Source organism: Scyliorhinus canicula, chromosome 10, assembly GCF_902713615.1.
Source record: "Scyliorhinus canicula chromosome 10, sScyCan1.1, whole genome shotgun sequence".
Lineage (NCBI taxonomy): Eukaryota > Metazoa > Chordata > Chondrichthyes > Carcharhiniformes > Scyliorhinidae > Scyliorhinus > Scyliorhinus canicula.
Genome location: NC_052155.1, coordinates 66,977,269 through 67,004,813, shown reverse-complemented (window position 1 = coordinate 67,004,813; position 27,545 = coordinate 66,977,269). Strand labels below are relative to the sequence as shown.

General features: G+C 44.9%; 1 pseudogene; it reads left to right on the top strand.

Moving 5' to 3' along the window:
- LOC119972431 overlaps window positions 1-27,545 on the top strand; it is a 56,619-nt pseudogene that overhangs the window by 17,348 nt on the left and 11,726 nt on the right.

The window sequence follows — 27,545 nt, the reverse complement described above, 5'->3', positions numbered from 1 at the left end:
AGAAAAGACACTGATAGGCGTTAGTCATAGGCCACCAATAATAGCATCACACTGGGACGTGCAGTAAATGAAGAGATAACTAATGCCTGTGAAAAGGGTACAGCAGTTATCATGGGAGATTTTAATCTGCATATAGATTGGTCAAATCAGCTCGGTCAAGGTAGCCTTGAAGAGGAGTTTGTTGAATGTATCTGGGATAGTTTTCTGGAACAATATGTAATGGAACCGACGAGAGAGCAAGCTATCCTAGATCTGGTCCTGTGTAATGAGGCAGGAATAACTAATGACCTCATCGTTAGGGATCCTCTTGGGAGGAGTGATCACAGCATGGTTGAATTTAGCATACAGATGGAGAGTGTGATGATAGAATCCAATACCAGTGTCCTATGCTTGAACAAAGGGGACTACGATAGAATGAGGAATGACCTCACTAAAGTAGACTGGAAACAAATATTTTATGGTAGGACAGTTGAGGAGCAGTGGAGTACTTTCAAAGAAATCTTTCATAGTGCTCAACAAAAGTATATTCCAGTGAAAAGGAAGAATTGTAAGAAAAGAGGTAATCTACCATGGGTGTCTAAGAAGATACATGAGGCTGTCAAATTGAAAGAGAAGGCTTACAAAGTGACCAAGATCAGCGGGAAACTAGAAGATTGGGAAAACTTTAAAGGTCAGCAGAAAGCCACGAAAAGAGCCATAAAGAAAAGTAAGGTAGAACACGGAAGAAAATTGGCACAGAATATAAGGACAGATAGCAAAAGTTTTTATAATTATATAAAACTAAAAAGAGTGGCTAAAGTAAACAGTGGTCCGTTAGAGGATGAGAGTGGTCATTTCGTTATGGGATATGATGAAATGGCAGAGGCATTGAATAAATATTTTGTATCGGTCTTCACAGTGGAGGACACTAATAACATGCCAGCAATTGACCGAGAGAAGAAGGTAGGTGAGGACCTGGAAACCATTACTATCACGAAAGAGCAAGTGTTGGGCAAGCTAATGGAGCTCAGGATAGATAAGTCTCCTGGCCCTGATGGAATGCATCCCAGGGTACTGAAAGCGATGGCTGGAGTAATAGCAGATGCACTGGCGGTAATTTTCCAAAATTCGCTGAACACTGGGGCAGTCCCAGAGGATTGGAAAACAGCAAATGTGATGCCACTGTTTAAAAAGGGAAGTAGACAAAAGATGGGGAATTATAGACATGTTAGCTTAACCTCTGTTGTGGGGAAGATGCTTGAGTCTATTGTCAAGAAAGAGATAGGAGGGCACCTCGATAGAAATTGTCCCATTGAACGGACGCAGCATGGATTCATGAAGAGCAGGTCATGCTTGACGAATCTCTTGGAATTCTATGAAGATATTTCGAGCAAGGTAGACAAAGGGGACCCAGTGGATGTGGTGTACCTAGATTTCCAAAAGGCCTTTGACAAGGTACCGCACAAGAGGCTGCTGCATGAGATAAGGATGCATGGTGTTAAGGGTAGAGTACTAACATGGATAGAGGATTGGTTGTCTAGCAGGAAACAAAGAGTGGGAATAAATGAGTGCTATTCTGGCTGGCAATCAGTGACGAGTGGTGTGCCTCCGGGATCGGTGTTGGGACCACAATTATTTACAATTTATATAGACGATTTGGAGTTGGGAACTACGTGTAAGGTATCCAAGTTTGCAGATGACACGAAGGTGTGTGGCAGAGCAAAGTGTACTGAGGACTGTAAAACCTTACAGAGGAACATTGACACATTGAGTGAGTGGGCAAAGGTCTGGCAGATGGAGTATAATGTCAATAAGTGTGAAGTTGTGCATTTTGGTAGGAGTAACAATAGAACGGATTATTACTTAAATGGTAAAAAGCTGCAGCATGCTGCTATGCAGCGGGACCTGGGTGTACTTGTGCATGAGTCACACAAGGTTGGTCTGCAGGTGTAACAAGTAATTAGGAATTGCCAAGGGGATTGAGTTTAAAAGTAGAGAGGTAATGTTGCAGTTGTACAAGGTGCTGGTGAGGCCACACCTGGAGTACTGTGTGCAGTTTTGATCTCCACACTTGAGAAAGGATGTGCTAGCACTAGAGGGGGGTGCAGAGGAGGTTCACTAGGCTGATTCCGGAGTTGAGGGGGTTATCATATGAGGAGAGGCTGAGTAGATTGGGATTATATTCAATGGAATTCAGAAGGTTGAGGGGGATCTAATAGAAACATATAAAAATTTGAAGGGAATGGATAAGATAGAAGTAGAAAGGATGTTTCCACTGGTAGGTGAAAGTAGGACAAGAGGGCATAGCCTCAAGATTAGGGGGAGCAGATTTAGGACTGAATCAAGGAGGAACTTCTTCACTCAGAGGGTGGTTAAAGTATGGAATTCCCTACCGAAAGGAGTAGTAGACGCTACTTCATTGAATATATTTAAAGATAGGGTAGATGTTTTTTTTTAAATAAAGGAATTACGGGATATGGCGAGAATGCGGGTAAGTGGTTCTGAGACCACGAAAAGATCAGCCATGATCTTATAGAACGGCGGAGCAGGCTCGAAGGGCCGGACGGTCTACTTCTGCTCCTAGTTCTTATGTTCTTATCCTCAAACATCCGCCCCCAATCTAGGTTCTTCAGTTCCCGCCTAATATTGTTATAATTAGCCTTCTCCCAATTTAGCACATTCACCCCAGGACCACTCTTATCCTTGTCCACCAGCACTTTAAAACTTACTGAATTATGGTCACTGTTCCTGAAATGCTCCTCTACTGGATCTTCTACCACCTGGCTGGGCTCATTCCCCAATACCAGGTCCAGTACAGCCCCTTCCCTAGTTAGACTGTCTACATATTGTTTTAAGATGCCCTCTTGGATGCTCCTTACAATGGGATGCCCCATCTAAGCCCCTAGCACTAAGTGAGTCCCAGTCAATATTGGGGAAGTTGAAGTCTCCCATCACAACAACCCTGTTGTTTTTACTCTTTTCCAAAATCTGTCTACATATCTGCTCCTCTATCTCCCGCTGGCTGTTGGGAGGTCTGTAGTAAACCCCCAACATTGTGACTGCACCCTTCTTATTCCTGATCTCTAGCCATATAGCCTCACTGCCCTCTGAGGTGTCCTCCCGTAGTACAGCTGTGATATTCTCCCTAACCAGTAGCGCAACTTCGCTACGCCTTTTACATCCCCCTCTGACATCTAAATCCTGGAACGTTTAGCTGCCAATCCTGTCCTTCCCTCAACCAGGTCTCTGTAATGGCAACAACATCATAGTTCCAAGTACTAATCCAAGCTCTAAGTTCATCAAAAAAGTCTTACACCACTAGGTTAAAGTCTAACAGGTTTGTTTGGAATCACGAGTTTTCGGAACGTAGCTCTTTCATCATTTAGATTTATTAACGGAGTATAAATTTCACCAGCTGGCACGTTGGGATTTGAACGCACATCCTCAGAGTAACTAGCTTGGTGCTCTGGACTACTAGGCAATGACATGACCACTATGCCACCCTCTCCACTGGTCGCAGTTAAGAATTATTGTGTCACTGTATTGATTAGCAGTGTTAAAGGGGTAATTGTAAGCTATTTGCTTGTGTGATGTGAAAGATATTTTAATACTGTGTTGGTAATAAAGTTTATTTTATTATACTATATCCCTATTTTGTGTGAAGTCACTCCTGGATTATCACTTCTTGATTAATAAGGGGATCAGGGGTTATGGGGAGAAGGCAGGAGAATGGGGATGAGAAAATATCAGGCATGATTGAATGGTGGAGCAGACTCGATAGGCCGAGTGGCCTAATTCTGCTCCTATGTCTTATGTTCTTCTGGAGTGAGCTATCCTTTCCTCACAGACTTCCAAAGTTAAAATAAAATATTGGGGTTTCTGTCCAGCATCCTAGCCAATGTTGGGGTCTGGTCCGGGATCAGAATACATCCTTAAACACGTGTGACATTTCCAGATCCTATCCTCCATTGCGTCCAGCTCCTGAACTATACCTTAATGCAGTTATTATGACAAAAGATACTGAACAGCAAATACTTTTGTGGTACGATAATGCATTTATTGTTTTCAAAAAATTATTTTCAGGTCATAAAAAGAAATTTAAACCCCACTTGGAAACCGTATAAAATTCCTTTGCAGTCACTGTGCAATAGTGACTTGCAGAAACCAATCAAGGTATTTCTCATTTTTCTTACTGAATAGTTAAGAAATATTTACTTTGCAGCTTTCTTATTGAAAAGATTATTATGTAAACAAACTTGTATTAGCTTCAGTAAAGGAGGATTTGCTGGACTGAAAAAGTATCTATAGTCTAGTTAAAGTTGTGAACTCTCCAGCTCATCCGCATGTGCTCCCTCTGTTTTGACCTCTTTCATTCTCCCTTTCACATGTTTCTCGTTAAACTGAATTAACAGCCTGACAAAGCATTTTTACTTTGAAAAACACAATCTTGGAGCATGTCTTTAATAAGCAAATGAGCAGGCATCTTTTGTCAAATTTTAAATCTGTTCAACAACACTCCAGTTCACTGCTGCCTTTATTAAGCATTGTATTTGCTTGCAATATGACTGCTGTTTATCTAGCACATTTGTTACATCCGGTTAATCATTTGTAAAGGTCACATGCTGGAATATAGGTTAGAATTTAATCCAGCCCTTTCTGTGTGGGGAGTGAGGTGGGATTTGGGGTGGGGGGAGCGGGCAGAGAGGGTCGCTCCAACTGAGAAACCTGTGGTGGCTGTAAATTACTGAACTTAAAAGTATTTTGTGGGTGATGAAGTACTTTGGGAAGTAGCTAGGTACTACACAGATGTAAACTCCTCCGTCAGTTAGTTTCTATAATCTTCAACCTACTTAATGTATCTTTTACAGGTAACCTGCTACGATTATGACAACGATGGATCACATGATCTAATAGGAACATTTGAAACAAATATGCAGATGTTGCAAATGGCATCGCAGAGTTCACCAGTAAGTTTGTTGTTTTATTTATAATATTCCTGTTTAATACATCCGGCTATTTTCTTCTGCTTTAAAAAAAAGAATCAAAGAAAATTAAATTGTGGCAAGTTGTCAGAGTATCAATTTGCATTTATAATTTCGCCATTAAGTTCCCATTCTGCACCGTCCGACAGGTTGGTGAGGTGCTTTGTATCTAGGCCTTTGCTAATGCCTTCCTTTCAGTCAGTTGTGAGAAGATGAGCGAGGGCAAGCCAGAATTTGCATTTATTTTACATTTCACTTCATTGTTTCTTTGGTAGGGAACCTTCTGCATGGTTTTTAGTATCATGTTACAGGAGAAATCAGTAAAGCAGTAGGGGAGAGTGAAACTAAGGCCAAGAACGTTTGAAAAAGAATTCCAGAGGGTGGAGCGTATTGGTCTATGATGATGAAGTGGGAAAGAATTTGTGAGCTAAAGTCGACTGTTGAGGTGCAGCCTCCAAGCTCATCACCAGAGAGCACAAGTTTATAGCTATAGTTTTGTGCTGTAAAATGCAGCATGAATTATCAGGGCCATTCATTTATTGTCATTGAACAAGTCAATGTTTAGTTTTATTACAGAATATAGTCGTGATATGTTTATGTTTAAGTTTTACTGTTTACCTTGTTTTAAAGCCCAGGATACCAATGAAGTTGGTGGCAAATGGTTTCCTGGTATCTGGTAGCTCAGTAGTAGGCTGCAGGGTCTGTGCCTAGTTGCAGTGAAATGTTAGGAGTGTTTGTTTGGTAATGCTGAGGGATATTGGGGCACAAGAAAAGACAGCCAAGGCAGGTAACATTTAATTTTGACAGTAATGCAAAACTGGACAATAGTAAATTGGCAGCCTGCTCTATAACCTGCCTAATTTTCCATCCTATGGACTTCAATTGCAAATAAAATTTGACAGGGTGTAAAGTAAACTGTTGATTTGTTAATTGCTCATATTGTGCTTCTTGTGAAGTTAATTTTCAGCCCAATGTGTTTCTGATCATTGAGACTGGAATACCCAGGAGATGGGCAGGATTGGAGGGAATTACTGATCGTGATAATGGTGGGAAAGCAAATGGGGGTGTAGAAATGCTGAGCTGCTGAAGTTCGGGAGCATTGGCTGGGATTACTGAGTATGGGAGTATTGGAAAGAAAGTTACTAATTTTCTGCGGGAGTCGAGTGTCATGTGCTGAATTAGAATGGAATGGGGCCATCACATTCTTGCAGGAGATGGGAGGAAAGCTTTCCTTAGTAGTGAATTTGGTAAATCTATGATTTAGAAGGCAGCTGTTTATTTATTTAAAATTCTTAGCAATGTTCCTCCCCTCTTCCCCCAAGCCACTGCCATCAATCTCTGCTGACCTGTTGCCATGAATCCCACACTGACCACCCCCCCCCCCCAAGTAAGTTGCTATCAAAGCCTTTTATAAAAATATGAGAGACTGTATGTCTTTTTAAAACTGGATTTTAAGTTGTATCTGCAGTCATCCTCCAATTATTAACCTCACCTGAAAATTTCACTTGATCTTGATTATCTAGTGTCGTAGAAGGCTGACAAATAGTGTAGTTAAGCACTTACAAAGTTCTGTTGAACCAAATTTGGCTATGGAAAATAAGTGAAGAGGGAGGAGCAGTGAGGATGTGGGATGTTCTGAAAGTTAAATTATTGGCTTCATGATGTCACTTAATCTGGAGTTAGCATCGATCAAAATTTAACTTGATTAGACATATAAATGCTGTGAGTTCAAGGGCAGGCTCAGAACCTGGGAATTCTATGGCAAATACCTCACCTCTTGACTCCACAAAGTCTGTGCACCATTTATAAAATACAATTCAGAAGTGAGATGGAATACTCACCAATTGCCTGGATGCATTTGGTTCCAACAGCACTCCAGAAGCTTGACATCATCCAGGACAAAGCAGCCCACTTGAGCAGTACTCTGTCACCTTAAATATTATAGACGCATAGTAGTAGCTGTGTGTGCAATCTACGAGATGCATTGCAACAGTTCACCAAGGCTCCTTTGACAGCACCTTCCTAACCCACAAACTCTACTAAATGAACAAGGGTAGCAGCTGTATAGAACTCTACCACATGCAAGTTTTCTGCCAAGCCACACACCATGTTGACTTTGAACTATATTATCATTCATTCATTGTTGCGGGGCCAAAACCCTGCAACACCCTCCCTAAAAGCACCGTTGATGTACCTACACCATCTGGACTGCAGCAGGTCAAGAAGTGGCTGCCTGCAACCCTTCACTGGATCAAGGATCCTTGGGGGGGGCAGAAATCCCGAAGAGCTTAGAGTTTTTGCATTTTATTTCTGCCTTGCTTTTGATTTTACACAAACTGCACGACAGCATACCGCACAGGCTTCTGTTCACTTGCCAGCTGCTGCAGAAGTTTGGGTTGGACAAGATCTATGAAGGAGATTTTGAATACTTAAAATTACTTTGTGGACCTTGTTTGATTGTGCTTTGATTAAGTCAAATAATTAATCAGGAGTGATAACTAATTGTGTTTTCTCAAGACTTTGTTGTTTATATTGACCATTGATGGATGGCTATATGGTCTGCATGTTTGTATTCCCTTTCTAAACTGGAATACTAAAATAAAAGTTATCTTTTATTCATCATAAGTTATTTTTCTCACTGCATTTGATGACCCTTGAACTACAAGCCAAGACAATGAATAAGCTTACATCCGGGGTGGTAAACTATAATACAAAATCAGGAGCAGGAGTTTGATTTATGGACATACGTCCAGATTGATGGCCAAACATGTGCCAACAGCTTGAATATTTCGACATGCTTGCGAGAGGAATTTGATGGTGACTCGGCCGAGATTTTCCAGCCGTTCCCACCGGCGGGATCTTCCAGTCCTGCTGACGGCGACCCCCTCCCACTACAGATTCCCTGGCGGCAGAGGTTGGGATCAACGGGAAAACCCATTGACAGTGGCAAGATCTTTCAGTCAATGGCAGGCTGCCTGTGTTGCCACAAAACACACCGCAGGGGGTGGGCACAGAAAATGACACCCTCCGTTTATCAGACTTTACTTTTGAGAACGTTTCAAGGGGTGGATTGGAAATAGAAATTTGGTTTAAAGGGACACTGCTTCCAGGATTCACTGCAGCATCTGGAGTGAAATAGTCAACCACTTGAGACGACAGGAGGAAATGCTAGGAATGAAGCTCTTTTCCTTATCAGGAGGCCATGGCTGCTGTCAAGCATGACCGCTGCTGGAGATCCAGTGTAAGGGTATGAGAATTCCTTTTAGAGTCTCACTTAAGTTTTGAGGCATACTCTGGACATGCATGAATAAGTGACAATGCCAAGTAATGTGTTAAATCAGCAATTTTATTGAACATGATAATTATATAACAATTATAATTAATAATGCAAAAAACAAGTAAAGTAAAAGAGCCTGCTCTTGTCTCCACAGTTTTTATCTGGCTAGTCCAGTTAAATTTCTGACCCAGCTTAAGTGACACTGTGGAAGAACCGATCATTTATGTTTCAGACCTTCCCACCACCTCACTTGCTCCTTGCTCTTAACTTGTTTCCTGTTGATAAATTGAGTTACAACATTAGTTAATTAATAATCTTTATTAGTGTCACAAGTAGGCTTACATCAACACTGCAATTAAGTTACTGTGAAAGTCCCCTAGTCACCACACTCCAGCGCCTGTTCGGGTACACAGATGGAGAATTCAAAATGTTCAATTCACCTAACAAGCACATCTTTCGGGACTTGTGGGAGGAAACCAGAGTACCCGGAGGTAACCCACGCAGACATAGGGAGAGTGTGGCTGTAAGCCTACACCAGAATCGTGTAGTGGCCTAAGACAGGGTAATTCATGGTGGGATGGGTTTCATGGGTGGGGGTCATGATAGGGGAGCGGAGGGAGGGCAGTAGCAAGGGGTGGCTCTCAGCTGCCCCCCACCTTCCTGATATCGGATCCATCTATCAGACACTGAGTGCCATTTGAATGAGGCATCTACTGGGAGAAATCACAGGCAGCTCAGACAGGTTTAGTGATTGCGCACAGCACATGCAGATAGACCTGCCCACAGCTAGGTTAATACCATGAATGGGCATTGGCCACTGATGGACCTCAGTTGGCAGCAGCGCAGGAAGTCTTACCATAGGCCTACCTGCTTGGGACTTACTTCAGGCAGAGGTAGGAAGGCAGTGGAATGCTCACAAAGCACCCTCCCACTGACCTGATTTGAGTGATCTCCCCACCTCCAAACATGCCAGGAGGGAAGGCATAGACTCCATCCCCTTCCATCCCGAGGTATAACACAAAATCATGGACAATTAATGCTGCATTTGTGCCCATTTTACACTTTGCTATATGTGTCAGCAAAAGATAAATGATATGCCCAGAAATATTGGTTTAAGTTCCCATTACTAAATCTATGGGGAACCTAGTGTAGCTCTTGGCATAATTTCTATGTAAGTGCTATCCTGGAAATTCAAGGCCATTGTAAAATAATATTCAACAAGAGTGACTGTCTTTTCAAGTGAAGTTTTGGTAACCAATTGTTTTTAAACTGTATTCCAGTAGAAATCAGTATTAATGTTTAAATTGGCCAGAACTCTTTTCAAGTTAGCCTAGTTTGTCACATAATTAATTTCAAAGTTCACCACTGAGGATTTACAAAACTATGAAATTGGTTCTGTAAGGTGGTGGTCACATCAAAAGGAATGTGTTATCCTCTAGGTTCGCATTCTGATCAGAGATATTTAGGATCTAATCTTGCCCTTGATTGGTGTGGACGAACCATTTATTAATAATAATTATTAGTGTCACAAGTCGGCATACATTAACACTGCAATTAAGTTACTGTGAAAATTTTTAATTTACTTAATATAAATATTTCCAATACTAAATCAGTTTTTTTTCCTTCTCTATGATGCTCCACCTTTTCACTTCCTCTGCACCTGGTACTGTTATGGGCCACAAAGGCAGGTACTCAATCTGAAAATAAGTCTCTGATAATACCACTCTAACAGGCCACTGGTATGATTAAATTCCCATAAGTATGACCGGCCCTCTTTGTTTTGGGAATAAACTTATTGCACTTCACCCACGGCAACCTGCCTATGAACTGGTGCGGCTGTTCTAAAGAAGCTTTGAAGCATTCTTGGCAAACTTAACATAGGGGTAATTCTAAATACAAAAATATTCTGCGCGAAAAAAACTGTTGAGTTAGTCAAATCTACTAAAATTCCTTGCATTCTCTGTGTATATAAATGGTCTGTTCACACATTGAATACAATGCATCAGTTTAATCATAGAATTTACAGTGCAGAAGGAGGCTATTCAGCCCATTGGGTCTGCATCCTTTAATCCCTTGGAAAGAGCACCGTACACCTCCACCCAATCCCCATAACCCAGTAACCCCACCTAACCTTTTGGAAAATAAGGGGCAATTTAGTATGGCCAAACCACCTAACCTGCACACCTTTGGACTGTGGGAGGAAACCGGAGAACCCGGAGGACATACACACAGACACGGGGAGAAAGTGCAAACTCCACATAGTCACACGAGGCCAGAATTGACCTGGAACCCTGCACTATAGAACATAGAACAGTACAGCACAGAACAGGCCCTTCGGCCCTCGATGTTGTACCGAGCAATGATCACCCCACTCAAACCCACGACTCAATCCTATACCCGTAACCCAACAACCCCCCCCTTAACCTTACTTTGTAGGACACTACGGGCAATTTAGCATGGCCAATCCACCTAACCCGCACATCTTTGGACTGTGGGAGGAAACCGGAGCACCCGGAGGAAACCCACGCACACACGGGGAAGACGTGCAGACTCCACACAGACAGTGACCCAGCCGGGAATCGAACCTGGGACCCTGGAGCTGTGAAGCATTTATGCTAACCACCATGCTACCGTGCGGCCCTGAGGCAGCAGTGCGAACCGCTATGCCACCGTGGTGCTGTATCCATTTCTCATGATCTGGGGCCAAATTAGCTTAGTAGGCTGGACGCCTGGTTTGTGATACAGAGCAAGGCTAACAGGGTGGGTTCAATTCCCGGCTGAGGTTATACATGAAGGCTCCACCTTCTAAGCCTTAGCCTTCGCCTAAAGTGTGGTGACCCCCCCCCCCCCCCCCCCGCCCCCCTATGGTCATCTGGGATTATGGCAACTTTACCTTTTACAACATTTCTGACAGTGTTTCTTTTGCAGGCAGAGTTTGAGTGTATTAATCCAAAGAAGAAGCAAAAAAAGAGAAGATACAGAAACTCAGGAATCGTGAGTTTTAAATTGTGCCAGGTAAGTACTTCATAGTTTTTATTTCCAAGAATAGATTTATTTTTGCAAATCTGTTTGACATTTTATACAGCTCCACCTCTAACATGGTTAGTGCACTGATATTTTCAATGACTCTTCTGCCCCTTCCAGTCTACCACCATATTTATTTAACCAGACTAACACTGTATTTGGCAGAGTATGAATTTTAAAAAGTCATTTACAAGTCCCATGAGAAGTACAGTATTTTCTGCAGATATGAATCAAACACAGTAGGGCCTGGATTGACTGGTAATTTCAGTTTCAACTTTAACATTTTCCCTATTTTAAAAATGGCAATCAATTGTAAATTTGCAGTGAGCAATTGATGATTATTTTGACTTTGGTATGCTCACCTCTATTTAGCTGAACACAGATTAAATAAACCAGTTAACTTGACCTCCCACCCTCATCTGAAAAACCACTCCATTTTCTTTTTTAAAAAACAAGGAATGCATGGGCTTCGACAACAGGAGATATCCCTTTCAAAACAAGATGGCATTGTTGGTCACCAAAAGTGCCATTGCAAAATCCATATAGTTTTGTGTTTGGAAGAAAACTAGTGTCAAATCCATATCAGGCCGATCCCTTTATTAATTAAAAATTAAGATTCACAATCTTCTCACTGATTGGAATGACTGCTTTCTAACAGTTTAAAAAACAAAATTCATTCATGGGTGGTCAGTGTCGCAGGTAATATTAGTATTTTGTGCCCATCCCTAATGCATATTAATACTTGGATAAGAATATAAATTGATGGATTGCGTAATTGACGATCAATTTATTGCCCACAGAAAATGACATGCTTCTGAACGTTTAATTTACAGATTGTGAAAGAGTACTCTTTCTTGGACTATATCATGGGTGGCTGTCAAATGAACTTCATTGTGAGTAAATTGCTCAAGTATGTAAACTGATCAAGAATGTCAGCTCTATTTTTTGGGAATGAAAATGAGGGATGTAGGGGTTTTTTTAGCACTCAACCTATTTCTTTAATGAATTGAAGTTAATGAATTTATTTTCTGCAACAAATTAATGATGTGGCCTCATTACCTTCAATCCTTAGAGTTTACCTCTATCCTTAGATTTTTCTTTCACTATTCTCATTGATCATCTCAATTTCATTTTCTTCCATTTCGCCTGTTGGAAGCAGTGGTCTTAAATGTAAATATGGAATAAACTGTGCTCTTAAAAAACAAAGCTTACATTAATATTAACTAAGCAAATGACATCAGCCAGGGTTTGGTCGGAAAATCTGGTGAGTCATCTGGAAGTTCATTGATTTTTGATGGGAGTTTCCAGTCTCGATAGTTATATTAATACAAAAAATGTGATATTATGAACACACAAACAAATAAATGAAGAGCAGGAATAGACCACTTGGCCCCCTGAGCTTGCTCAGCCAGTCAATAAGATCATGGCTGATCTGATTGCAACCTCAGCCCCGCATTCCTGCCTACCCCCAATAACCTTTCATCCCTTTGTTGATAAAGAATCTATCCAGCTCGGCCTTAAAAATATTCAAAAACTCTGATTCCTGTCTTTTGAGAAAGAGAATTCCAGAAACTCATGACCTTCCGAGGAAGAAATCTTTCCTTATCTCTCTTCATAAATAAGTGATCCTTATATTTATGCAGTGGCCTTCCCAGTTCTAGATTCTTTAACAAGAGGAAACATAATAATAAAAATCTTTTAGTGTCACAAGTAGGCCTACATTAAACTGCAATGACGTTACTGTGAAAATCCCCTAGTTGCCACACTATGGCACCTGTTAGGGTACACTGATGTCAAGACCCTCAGCATCTAAAAGGTTTCAATCAAGTCACCTCTTACTTCTCTAAACTTATAGTTGCAAGGAAATACCACAGATGGTGACTGTAGTATTACAACCTAATCTCTCCAACCTTTCATAAGACAACTCACCCATTTCTGGTATTCTAGTGAATCTTCTCTGAACTGCTTCTACTGCATTTACATCTTCCCTTAAATAATAATCTTCATTGTCACAAGTAGGCTTACATTAATACCGCAATGAAGTTACTGTGAAAAGCCCCTAGTCGCCATATTCTGCCGCCTGTTCGGGTTCACAGAGAGAGAATTCTGAATGCCCAATTCACCTAACAGCATGGGCTGAATTCTCTGCTCCCCACGCGGCGTGGGAGAATCGCCGGAGGGCCTCCCTGCCTGGCGCCCCCAGCGATTCTCCCCCCCGCTCAGAAAAATCGCCGCTTGCCGTTTTTCACGGCGAGGGGCCGGCCCTTCACGCCCGTTTCACCACGGCAACAACAACACCTGGTTGCTGCATTCATGAAACGGGTGCCAGATGCCTGTTTGGGGCATCTAGGGGACCGATTGGCACGGGAGCACCACAACTGTGCTTGGGAGGGGACAGGCCCACGATCGGTGCCCATCGATCGTCGGGCCAGCGTCCAAAACAGACGCACTCTTTCCCCTCCGCCGTCGGCAAGATCAAGCCACCACGTCTTGCCAGGTGGCTGAGGCGAAAGACGGCCACCGCGCATGCACGGTTCGCGCCGTCTGCGCGATGAAGTCATCCGCACATGTGCGGGTTGGAACCGGCAGCCTGCGCATGTGCGGATGACCTCACAAATGCGCCGTTTTGCGCGTCATTTCTGGCACGACGAGATCGCGGCCGGGAAAGACGGAGGCCTGCTCCTAGCCCCCCGGGTGCGGGTGAATTAGGTGTGGGGAGCGGGCCCCGAGGCCGTCGTGAACCTCGGCCAATTTCATGATGGCCATCCCGATTTTTGTCGGGAGCGGAGAATACTGCCCCATGTCTTTCGGAGACCAGAATATTCCAAATGTGGTCTCAACAATGCCCTGTAAAACTGAGCATAACCTCCCTAATTATGTAATCAATTCCCGTCGCAATAAACAATAACATTTTGGTAGCATTCCTGATTACTTGCTGTACATGTATACTAGCCTCTTGTGATTCATGCACTAGAACTCTCAGATCCCTCTGCACCTGAGCTGTGAAATGACTCACCATTTTTACTTTTCCTGCCAAAATGGACAATTTGTCACATTATATTCCATTTATCAGATTTTTACCCACTTACTTCACCTCACGATGTCCCTTTGTAACCTCCTTGTGTCCTCTTCACAATTTACTTTTCTACCTATCTTTGTGTCATCATCAAATTTCTTCATCCAAGTCATTTATAGAAATTGTAAAACGTTGAGGCCGCAGCACTGATAGCTATGGCAAAGCACTCATTACATCATGCCAACCAGAAAAAGACACACCTGTTTACTGTTAGCTTGCCAATCCCCTATCCATGCCAATGTGTTATCCCCCTACACCATGGTCTTTAATTTTGTGCAACAGAAGGCATTTGATAAGGTGCCACGTCAAAGTATAAAAATCCAGTGATTTAATTTAATCCACAGCATTTGTGGTTCTTTCAAAAGAACTCCAATATTTTTTTAAAACATTATTTCCTTCACAAAACCATGTAGAGTGTACCTGATCGCCTTGAATTTTTCCAACTGTCTTTTTTTAACATCTTTAATAATGGCTTCTAACATTTTCACTATGACAGATGTTAAGCTAAGTGGCCTGTAGCTTCCTGCTTTCTGTCTCCCTCTCTTTTCAAAGAAAGGAGATACATTTGCTATCTTCGAATATAATGGAACCTTCCCTGAATTTAGGGAAGTTTGGAAAATTGAAACCAATGTATTAACTATCGCATTAGCCATTTCTTTCAAACCTTTTGGGTGAAGTTCACACAGGAATTTGTCAGCCTGCACACCCAATAATTTGCTCAATCCTACTTCCTTTGTGATTATAATTTTCCTGACTCCCTTCCTCCCTTCCATTTTCTGATTTACAGCTATTTCTGGGATGTTACTTATGTCCTCTATAGTGTTATGAACCCCGCTAATGTTAAATGCAAGGGTATCCCAAAACCCAGCAGGGTAACTTGGAAACCGTTGGTAGTGGTGTATATTTTCATTGGTATAATGTGAGAAAAGATATACAACCGGGGGGGAATAGTCCAGTCTTTTTTGTGATCAATAGTAAGAATATTTATGAACATAAAAGAAAAACACATGACAAGAGGGACTATAATATGCTACAACAGTGCACTTAACTACATTAATGTGCAGTTTAGGTAGATTGGCCATGCTAAATTGCCCCTTAGTGTTCAAAGGTTAGATAGGTTTATAGGGTTATGGGGAAGGGATGGGGCCTAAATAGGATGCTCCTTTGGAGGGTCGGTGTTGACTTGATGCGCCAAATGGCCTCCTTCTCCACTGCAGGAATTCTATGATAGCTATACACACACAGTGTTGTATGAAGTTACCTCTTTGTTCCCAACTATCTACATCTTCTGAACACTGAAACATCCCTTGTTCCCAATCAACATCTAATATTACATAACTCTGAGCTAAATCCAGCAGATAATCACCATGCACAGGTTATTTGTCCACGTTTGGGGAAAACTGTCTTTAGTTTCAGTGAAGGCATAATCTTCTCATTTTGAGTTTTGGATTTTAACCGGCTGCCCTTTTAGTAATAACTTGTTTTCAGAGGGGCCAACTCTGTATCTGGGAATGGCTGTGATGGTAGCTGCCTCTACTGTGTCCCTTTCTCCAGTTATTGTGCTATGGATCTATCATTCTTTCCCTTTGATGTTACCCACCCTGTGGATATAGTTTTTAGCGTATAAGTCTCAATTTCTTTATCCCACCACTTAACTTATCTCTTCTATACCCCATTGTTTTCCCCTAGTCACATATGTAAACACTTGCTTTTCTCACTGTATGCTAATTCGCATATCAAAACCTCCTTCAGACAGCTGCCCTTATCAATTCCCCTTTTTATTTTAACCCAATTTTCCCCAATTTTTGAAAGTAGTGAAGACAGATGCAAAATACCTGTTAGCTTAATCTGCCATAGTTCTACATTCCAGTATCCATTCCTGAAAAGTATAACGCTATTTGTTACCTTTTTTAAAATTTAAATATCTATGCTTTTGTATTATGAGGTGGATTTCTCCCGTTTTGTTTTCCTCTCCTTTTCAAAGTGTCGACTCTGGTGAAAAGGCGGTAATGCAGCCTGCTGGCTGGGCTGCTGGCTTTTCTCGTTTATTTTTTTAGCACTTGGGGACAAAAAACAGGAGGTAGGTCCCATTATGGTCATGTTGGCAGGGCAGGCTCTGAATGAGCCAGCAACTTTGGCTCCTGAACGAAGGGCACTCTGATATGAAACAAAAAACGAATCACCCACTGGACACAGACCACCCCCTACCCTTATCTCGCTGGACACTGAACTCGCCCCACTCCCATGGAGCAGTGCCAGGGTACTGCCTGAGCATGATCCTCTCCCTTCTGGACAGTACTTACTTGTGCTCCCCCCCCCGACGGATCCTGTTCCCCAGCTCCCCATTTTTAAAAACCTGTCATGAACCCATCAGACCTTGCCACTGGGGGGAGGGAGCTTTCCTACGTGGGGGGATGTTACAGTATGGAGGCCCACTAATTATATTGAAATGTATACAAATGGGGATCACGTCATTTCATGGTGAGAACCCATTACATCACTGTAGAGGGGTGGGGACACTTGAGTGGGGAAATCCTGTCAGCGTAAAAGCTACTTTGGGATTCTCCCCTCGTTTCTCCCCCCCCTCCGCCACTGTCGCCCACTGAAAATGGGAGTGGTAATGTTGGTGAAACATTCAGTCCTGTCTTACAGTTTAAAACTAACAGAAACTTAGTTAAATGTAGAAATCCAGAAATTGTCAGTGATCCCTGTTCTTCTACAGGGTGCACCGTTGCAGTCTTCAGAGATAAAGGCAGCAGAGAATTGGTGAATTCCCATGAACATCAACATTTTATGCCTAATTCTTGCTGTAAAAAAACATTGAAAATGTTAAGGGCGGAAATCTCCGCTCCCCACGAGGCGTGGGAGAATCGTGGGAGGGCTTTCCGACATTTTTCACGCCCCACTGGCGCCCCCAGCGATTCTTCCCCCCCCCCCACACCGCTCGGAAAAATCGCCGCTCGGCGTTTTTCACGGCGAACAGCGATTCTCCGAGCCCGAGTGGCCGGCCCTTCACGCCTGTTTCACCACGGCAGCAACCACACCTGGTCGCTGCATTCGTGAAACTGGCGCCAGATGCCCGTTTGGGGCATCTAGGGGCCCGATTGGCACGGGAGCACAACGACTGTGCTCGGGAGGGGACAGGCCCGCGATCGGTGCCCACCGATCGTCGGGCCAGCGTCCAAAATGGACACACTCTTTCCCCTCCGCCGCCCGGCAAGATCAAGCCGCCACGTCTTGCTGAGCGGCTGAGGAGACAGACGGCCACCGCGCGTGCGCAGTTCGCGCTGTCTGCACGATGAAGTCATCTGTGCATGCGCGGGTTGGAATCGGCAACCCGCGCATGCGCAGATGATCTCACAAATGCGCCATTTTGCGCATCATTTCCGGCGCAACAAGGTGCGTCCGGGAAAGACGGAGGCCTGCTCCTAGCCCCCTGGGTGGGGGTGAATTAGGTGCGGGGAGCAGGCCCCGAGGCCGTCGTGAACCTCGGCCGATTTCAAGACGGCCACCCCGATATTTATCGGGAGCGGAGAATACCGCCCTTAGTCTTGAATGAATTGTAAATCAACATTTAATGGTGTTCTAAACAATCCCTGCTCACGAAAAACTGACTTTGTTTGTGTAGAATGCCATTCTCTTCAATCCATAATAATTTACTGATCTTTAAAATAATTATTCGTTTTTAAAGTTTGTTTGTGATATTTTAATTTCCTCTTTAAAGCCATGTGTATGTCCCAATCTTTATTTTGCTTTCAGAAAAGTAATTAAAAAGTGAATTATAATTTGTGCTTTTTACATCCTAATTTTCTGTCGGTGAGAATTCTTTGATCTGAGCCTGTACAGCCTCCTTGTTAACTTCACTGATATTGAACACCCTGGATCCCCTATAGATCATGTCTGATTGAAAGTCATGTTGAGAATGAACAAAGAACAAAGAAAATTACAGCACAGGAACAGGCCCTTCGGCCCTCCCAGCCTGCGCCGATCCAGATCCTTTATCTAAACCTGTTGCCTATTTTCCAAGGTTTACTTCTCTCTGGAAAAAGCTTGTTGCTATCCACCCTGTCCATACCTCTCATAATTTTGTAGACCTCAATCAGGTCCCCCTTCAACCTCCGTCTTTCCAATGAAAACAATCCTAATCTACTCAACCTTTCTTCATAGCTAGCACCCTCCATACCAGGCAACATCCTGGTGAACCTCTTCTGCACCCTCTCTAAAGCATCCACATCCTTCTGGTAATGTGGCGACCAGAACTGCATGCAGTATTCCAAATGTGGCTTAACCAAAGTCCGATACAACTGTAACATGATCTGCTGACTCTTGTACTCAATACCCCGTCCGATGAAGGCAAGCATGCTGTATGCCTTCTTGACCACTCTATCGACCTGTGTTCCACCTTCAGGGTACAATGGACCTGAACTCCCAGATCTCTCTGTACATCAATTTTCCCCAGGACTCTTCCATTGACCATATAGTCTGCTCTTGAGTTAGATCTTCCAAAATGCATCTCCTCGCATTTGCCTGGATTGAACTCCATCTGCCCTTTCTCTGCCCAACTCTCCAATCTATCTATATTTTGCTGTATTCTCTGACAGTCCGCCTCGCTATCTGCAACTCCATCAACTTTAGTATCATCTGCAAACTTGCTCATCAGACCACTTATACCTTCGTCCAGATCATTTATGTATATCACAAACAACAGTGGTCCGAGCACGGATCCATGTGGAACACCACTAGTCACCTTTCTCCATTTTGAGATACTCCCTTCCACCACTACTCTCTGTCTCCTGTTGCCCAGCCAGTTCTTTATCCATCTAGCTAGTACACCCTGAACCCCATACAACTTCACTTTTTCCATCAACCTGCCATGGGAAACTTTATCAAATGCTTTACTGAAGTCCATGCATATGACATCTACAGCCCTTCCCTCATCAATTAACTTTGTCACTTCCTCAAATGGACACTCAAGAGCCTGCTAAACCTTTGCGGGCAGCTTTCTTTTAGGCTCGTGGTGAGTGCACCTTGTTCGTAGTTGAGTGCAAAATGCAAGCAAAAAGATTTTTTCTTTTGGAAAAGTCACTCGCTTCTTACTTGGAATTTCCAGAGGCGCTCTCCTTACAGGACACTCTGGACCACGGAAACATATTATAAATCATGGTAGTGTAAATGAATTTGTATTTAATAATTACCCTATTATTTGATAATAAAGCAAATAACTGTTTAATTTGTTTCCTTAATGGACACGTATGCTCGTTAGAGGGGAAAACTTAAATAAAAATCAGCTTCAGTTTTCACTTAAAGAACAAAAGCAAAGGGTTCCACTCTTAATACAACCAACGTGAGCTCCATTTAGCATTGATGTGGCGATGTTGATGATCTGTGTTGTGCTTTGTAATCATTTCCAGCAAATGTTTTCTTGCTTAATTGCAGGTTGGTATTGATTTCACAGGCTCAAATGGAGACCCTCGTAAACCTGACTCTCTACATTATATAAGCCCTAATGGATTTAATGAATACCTGATGGCAATCTGGTCTGTTGGAATGATCATTCAAGACTACGATACGTAATGCATTCTTGTTTTATTTTTAAATCAGTCTAGCTTCTTGCCTTTTATTATGCACCCTTATTTGGTTCCTTTAGGGACTGCACGGTGGCACAGTGGGAGCACTGCTGCCTCACGGTGCTGAGGAGCCAGGTTCAATCCTGGCCCCAGGTCACTGACTGGTGTTTACTCATTCTCCCCATGCGTACCAGCTGAGAATTCTGAATTCTCCCTCTGTGTACCCGAACAGGCGCTGGAATGTGGCGACTAGGGACTTTTCACAGTAACACTCCATTGCAGTGTTAATACAAGTCTACTTGTGACAATAAAAATATTATTTTTATTGTGGGTCTCACTCCCACAACCCAAAGATGTGCAGGGTAGGTGGATTGGCTATGCTAGATTGCTCCTTAATTGAAAAAATTAAAAATAAGAATTTTAAAAAGAAATAATAACAATTGGTCCTTTTGGACTACTCCTAGATCCTTGCCCCTAGGGCATATGGACGAACTGATCCCAAACCTTCACAAGCGATTTTCCTGTTTAAAAAAAAAAAAATTGTCTGGTAAGTGTAGGATCAGACTGAGGCAATTTGCCTTCTCTTCCTCCTTATTACTGCTTGGCAGCTCTTGGGATGGGTTTCTCATTCAATCGGACCCCGTGGCATCGGGAAGGGGGTGTCTGCTGAGAGCCATCCCACAGTCTTTGCTGCTGACTTTCCAACAATCCCCCCACTGCCACAATAACCATCCTGTGACCCTGTCCTGCCATCACTCACCTGTGTCTGGGTCCATGAGTGATCCTTGTGTAGGTGCAGTACTGGCAGCAGCCACTGACTCACTGGTGGCACTGCCAAGCCATGAAGAACTGCCATCTCTGGTTGGCGGGTAGATCTTGACGGGCAGCATTTCCAGCTCCTTTATAGAGACAATGTGGGTCCCTTGCCAACCCCCCTTGCCAGTTGGCAAGACCCCTGCTGCCTCCATTATATACCACCCAAAGTTTTGAACACTTCTATCTCAACATTGTCTGCTCTAAGAAGAACAACCCCAAATTCTCCAGTCTTATCTGCTTAACTGGAATCATTCTAGCAAATCCACTCTGCATCCGCTCCATGGCCTTCATATTCTTCTGAAATTGAGGTGCCCAAAATTGGACATAATATATAATTGTGGCAGAACCAGTATTTTATAATGGTCCATCATCATTTCCTTGCTTTTATACTCATTGGGCTGGATTCATGGCCATTCACTGGCAGCAGGATTCTCTACTCCCGCTGCTTGGCAATGGGATTTCCCGTTGAAGCCACCTCACACCACCAGGAAACCTACGGGTGGGGATGCGCTGCCGGCGGGAACAGGGAATCTCAACGGCGGGGGAATTCTGGCCATTGTCTATTTATAAAGACCAGAATCATGTACACCGTTTTTAATTCTTCACCAAAGTGGCGACTAGGGACTTTTTACAGTAACTTCATTGAAGCCTACTTGTGACAATAAGTGATTATTATTGTTATTATTAAGTACCTTGCCACCTTCAATCAATGTATATATACACCCAGGTATCTGTGCTCCTTCACCCCCTACAGAATTGTACCCTTTTGTTTGTATTGCCTGACATTTTTCTTTCTAGCAAAATGTATCCATTTGGATTTCTGAGCTTGTTTTCAGCTGACCACACATTCTACTAAGCATCCTGTCCAACCCCCCCCCCCCCCCCCCCCTTCCCCACTTAACCCCCCAAGTCTATCACAATCCACATCACTGTTTACTACACTTATAATTTTTATAACATCTGGAAATTTTTTGAAAGAGTACTCTATACGTTCAACTACAGGGGCTACATTTTTGCTGCTTGAGCCATGTAAGAATGGGAGATAAGGAGATTTGGGATTCCTGTTTCCTTTTCAGTGTGGCAGTTTTTGTTGTGTGAGATAAGGGTGTGGGTAGAAAGCTTTCACCCTGAACTCTCCTCATGGTTGTCTCCATTGCAAAGGGTATCATCTCCTAGCACCCTGCAATTTTTGTGGAGTTGGGTCATGCTTCTCCATGATCTGTAGTTCACCTGAACCATAGTCTGAATTTGGCAACCTTTTGATAGGCAAGTTCAAAAGGTCTTACCCATACCCCCACCCCCTCCCTTCCGCATGGCCCCTCATACTCACAATGCCAACTCATGACCCTTCCATCCCTATTCACCCAGTATACACTATGGGCGCGATTCTCCTGAAAAATTTCCAAGTCTTGTAGCAAGCAGAAATTGCCATGCGTTACCCGGCGCTCGGTGCAGGGAAACTGACAATGCAATTCAACGTTAATTGGTCCACTTAAGGAGGCCTCACATGCTTCTCACCGCAAATAACACCTCACCTGCCGATTCGCCGAGACTGCGCTCGCCAGCCCCCCCTGTTAACAAGATTGAATAGCACATAAACTGCCCTTGCTCGGCCAACCCCAGCCAGCTTGCAGTAATGGTGCTGAGGAGACCAGCCCCAAGATTTGGGGACGCTGACCTGGGGATGCTCCTGCACACGGTGGAGGCCAGGAGGGATGTCCTGTTCCCGCAGGAGTCCAGGAGGGTGAGCTACAAGGCAGCGAGTGCTGCCTGGGACAAGGTGGCGGCGGCCATTAGCTCCAACAGTATGACAAAGAGGACTGGCCCCCACTGCAGGAAGAAGGTCAACGACCTACACCGGGCAGTAAGAGTGAGTAGACACCAACGCCACCACCTCCCACTTCCCACCAAAGGGAGCACACCCCCCAACTCTTCAAGTGACCCCCACCCACCCTCCCTCTTCCCCTAGCCTTCACACCCCCTCTCCCACCAATGAACAACGTGTGTCGCTAACGATGCTCTCTCTGTGTCTCCTCAGGAAAAACTCTCTCACAATCAGCGGGAGAGGGCCCAGACTGCCGGAGGAGTGCCAGACATAAGAATCCTCACCACCTGAAACAAAATGAAAACCGCTTATTGTCACAAGTAGGCTTCAAATGAAGTTACTGTGAAAAGCCCCTAGTCGCCACATTCCGGCGCCTTTTCGTGGAGGCTGTTGCAGGAATTGAACCGTGCTGCTGGCCTGCCTTGGTCTGCTTTCAAAGCCAGCAATTTAGCCCTCTGCTAAACCAGTCCCTAAAAATACTGAGGATGTTGTAAATCTGAAACCTAAAGAGAAAAAGCTGGAGATTTTCAGCAGGTCAGGCAGTATCTCTGGAGAGAAGCTAGCTAACCTTCCATCAGCCTGCAACGAAATACGAACTAACCAGCTGAAGAATGGTGACCTGCCACAACGCACCTACGAGGAACATGCCCTGGAGGTGACGGGGTGGCCGAGCACAGGGCGGTCACCAATGCGGAGGCTGGCGGACGCCGCAGAGGTAAGGAACTATCGGGATCCACCTGGAGGACCTATCAAATGTGAGTAATAATTGCCTTAATTGACTGACCCATCCCTCCCACTGACCATATGTCCATTCTGCTGCAGGTCGTCCAGCTGATGGTGCCGGGTGGTCCACTCTCCGACTCCAAGGAGAACACCTCAGAGGAGAGCTCCGAGGATGCCACTGTGGTCACGGCACAGCTGTCATCCCCACCCTTCACCAGCACAGATACACACAGCTCAGTGGGACATGTTAGTGGTCAGGCTCCTGGGGCACAATCTGGTGAGCAGCACAATGCTGCTGATGTGCATCTGGTGGAGGCAGAAACGCCCAGGAGGGACAGCAGCCAGAGGTCTGCTGGATCCCTGCATGCTGAGCTTCTGTAAATGGGTTACCCGGAGCTGATGGGGATGATAGGTAGCGGCTGGGACATTAAGAGGGAGATGTCAGCGTCACTCCAGGAGACCCCAGGCCGCTTGGAGGTGTCTCAGAGGCTACGGGCGCAGGAGATGACACCGGCAATGAGTGGCACTGAGGCCAACATTGCTAGGGTGGCGACTGCAGTGGAGAGCTTGATGCATGACGTCGGCACCCTGTGTGAAGGGGCCAGAGGCACCGCACTTTCGATTACGGCCATGGCTGAGGGTCTCGGCAGAATGCCTGACTCGCTGGGGGATGTCACCCAGTACCAGGCTAACCTAGAGGAGGTTTTGCGGGACATGTCCCACTCTGAGATGGGCATGGCTGTCGCGCTGCGGAGCTTGGCCCAGTCATAGGTGGGCATGGCTCAGGCACTGCAGAGCATGCCCCAGTCACTGAGGAGCATTGCTGAGGGCGTCGATACCATGGTGCAGACCATGGGGAAGCACCAGGGCTGGCAGAGCCAGACGATGCAGAGGTAGCCGGGACTCGAACTAGCTGCCCCTCCATCCCAAGATGAACGCCAGGGTCCATGGGCACCGATCGGGAAGAGGTGGCCTGTGTGCCAACCTGGACTTGTCGCATGGAGTGGCAACGGTGGCCACCAGCTCCCGAGAGTTCCATCCCTCTGATGAGGCCACATCTTGAGGCAGCACACAGGACAGGGCAGCACGGCTGTACATGTGCTGCCGGCAAGTGAGCCAGGGTCCTCCGGCTCCAGAGCTCCCAGAGATCGCCTGCCAGGGGCATTGAGGGCCATTGGACGAGGTAAGCAGCTGGCTGCCTCCACCTCAGATGTGCATCCTGGGGAAACACCAAGACGTAGTGGTAGAGCTAGGAGGGCCAAGCATGTTGAGGATCACTGAGGGCATGGGAGGAGGGGGTGGGGTTGGGAACTGTGGGGTTGGGGGGCGGCACTATCGGGAATGGGGTATTGCACAGCACATTAAACAACATTTTGCACAAACATTATGGTGACTCTGTCACTTCCTTCCACAATATGGGTTGACCCCCGGATCCTTTGCCCAACTCTCCAGGCAAATCCCCTGATGGCGCTAACCCAGGCTCCAGTTGTGGGCGTGTCCCCGGACCTGTGTCCCATCCGCTGGGTGTTCGGATGTTGGCTGCTGCGTGTGTGGTGTTGCCTCCCGCACTGTTCAGGCACAGTGTCTAGGCGATTGGAATGCTAGGCAATGACCCCCACATGCTACGTGGCCTGCCCACCCAGGGGAGGTGCCTGATTAGCGGTAGCCTTCAGATGTGCAGCCAGAGTCCTCGGCAGTCGGTGGGGGTTATGGGTGATCGGTGGGGCAGACGGACAGGGACAAGGGTTGCTCCTGGAATGAGGTTGGCATGGTGATGCCGTGAGCGATTGCCCCGCCCAGTGTCAAAGCTGGTCAAAGAGTCATCTGGACTTGAAACATTAGCTCTTTTCTCTCCGTACAGATGCTGCCAGATCTGCTGAGATTCTCTCTTTTGAACTCACTTAAAGATGTCAATTAAGCAAAGTCGGCAATTCACCACTGGTCATAACAGAATCCCTGCTGAGCTTATACTTTTAATGTTTTGAGACCTCAGCCAAGGATGCATAATGAGGCTGACTGATGGGAGGGTGAGGGTCTACGAAGGGTAGCAGCTACAGCGCCTGACTACTTTTATTACAACCGGAATCACAGAGAACCAAGGTGGGCCTTCTAACCGGCCTACGTTGGCACATGCCTGCCCACATGGCAGCCTATGATCTGCTTCCTGGGTTGGCGAGCCTGACTCGATCATGCACCTGCCTCCTCAAGAGTGAGAAATCATATGATTTGGAGCTTTTTAAACTAAGCTGGGTCCTTGTGGAGCTTGTCGCCTCAGTGGCAAATATTGGACCCTACGGCATTAATATATTATAATATATTATAAAAAGCAATTGGCCTGACTAATTTAAAAAATAAAATTTAACATTTTTGCTAAATTCGCCCACCTATCAAGAAATTATAGTTACCTTGCTTTCTGCCTCATCATTTGTCACTTCAGTGCAATACCTTTATGCATACGTTTTAAAATTTATTTTTGGGATGTGAGCACCTCGCGCAAGGCCAACATTTATAGGCCTTCCGTCATTCCCTTTGTGATGAATAAATGAGAACCAGAGCAAGATAACCGTTGGAATAATCTTTATATTTTGTACTTTATCATTCATACACTTCTAATCCATTCTCTTCCTTTATCATTTCTAATTCTAGTGTTGGAACAGTATTTAATTTGAACAGTCAGTTTTTTTCCCTTGTGCAATTAAGAACTTACTGTTACGGCCTTTGTATTGGAAGGAGTATAGCCCTGCCTTCAGCAATCCTGCTGGTCTGGGAACTTGAAAGTTTAAAACTTTTTTAGGTCAGGAGGATTATGTCTGAGTTCTATTGGATCGCCTGAATGCTGTTCTTTCATCAAAGTGGAGCTCTTTAATTGCCTGTCAGCATGTTTTCTTGGCAAGAAAATTTCAATTTGAACTAGCATTATAAACGAGCTAAAACACGTCTAGAACAGTTTGGCCTGCCATGCAAATGATGGAGATATACCACTGGACGAGCTTTTGAAGAATATTTGTTGTAGCACATTGCTGGTTATGATTGTTTTCTTTGCTTTCAATTTACTGGTGAATGTCTGATTATGATTATTTCAGAGACAAATTGTTCCCGGCATTTGGATTTGGTGCACAGATACCTCCTAATTGGCAGGTAAATATGGAACAATTAATGAAAGGTATTACTAATTTGATATTATATTTTGTGTACAATTTATACTTTAATGGCTTTTCCCCTCTGCAGGTATCACATGAATTTCCACTTAATTTCAACTCTACCAATCCGTTCTGTGCAGGTATGGCATTCTCCTCCTCTGACATTTTTTAGCATGTTTTAAAATGACAGTAGGGGCAATAATAAACTCATTTTCCAAAGGGGGCGTGATTCTCCGCAAATCCGGCGTGCCGTGAAGGCTGACGTGAAACTGGCCGTGTTTCACGCCAGCCTCGAAGCTCCGTCCCGGGACCCGATTCTCCCCCCCGGGTGGGGCTAGTATCGGGGCCTGGGGAATCACGGCGACGCGGAGTTAGCGAACGTCGCTAACTCCGCCCGCCAAGAGTCACGGCGGCTGATGCGCACAATGAAGTCAGCCGCGCATGCGCGGGTTGGACAGCTCCAACCCGCGCATGCGCGGATGACGTCATCACGCAGATGCGTCAAACCCGCGCATGCGCGGGCCGTCATGCCCCTCAGCCGCCCCACGGACTGATCCTGCGGGTCGGCGGAAGAACAAATAGTGCACGGGTATCGGACCCGCTGTCCGCGATCGGTGCCCACCGATCGCAGGCCCATGCCACCCTTGGCACGGCCGTGGTGCGGTCGTGCCAATCGGTGCCATGGTTGTCCGGGACGGGCACTTTGCGGCCGTTTCATGAACGCTGAAAGCAGGTGTGATCGCGGCCGTGAAAACGGCCGTAAACTCCGCGGTATTCGGCCCATCGGCCTGCGGAGAATCGCTGTTCGCTGTAAAAAACGGCGAGCAGCGATTCGTGTCGGGGGGAGGCCGGAGGGGGGGGGGGAGAATAGCGGGAGGCCGTGAAAATTGTCGGGAAGGCCCTCCCTCTATTCTCTGACCCGTCATGGGCAGCGGAGAATCGCGCCCAAAGTGTTTAGCAGTATCGTGTAAGATGGAGGTATTTTGTAGCACAGAGGTTTCATGATCAAGTATTCAAGATGGGGATGGTCAAATCTAATTAATTAAAAGACACAAAATACATAACTTTAGAAGATCCACTCTATATACTTCAGTTCTACATTGTGTGGAATGTTGCATCATATGAAAAGAACATAA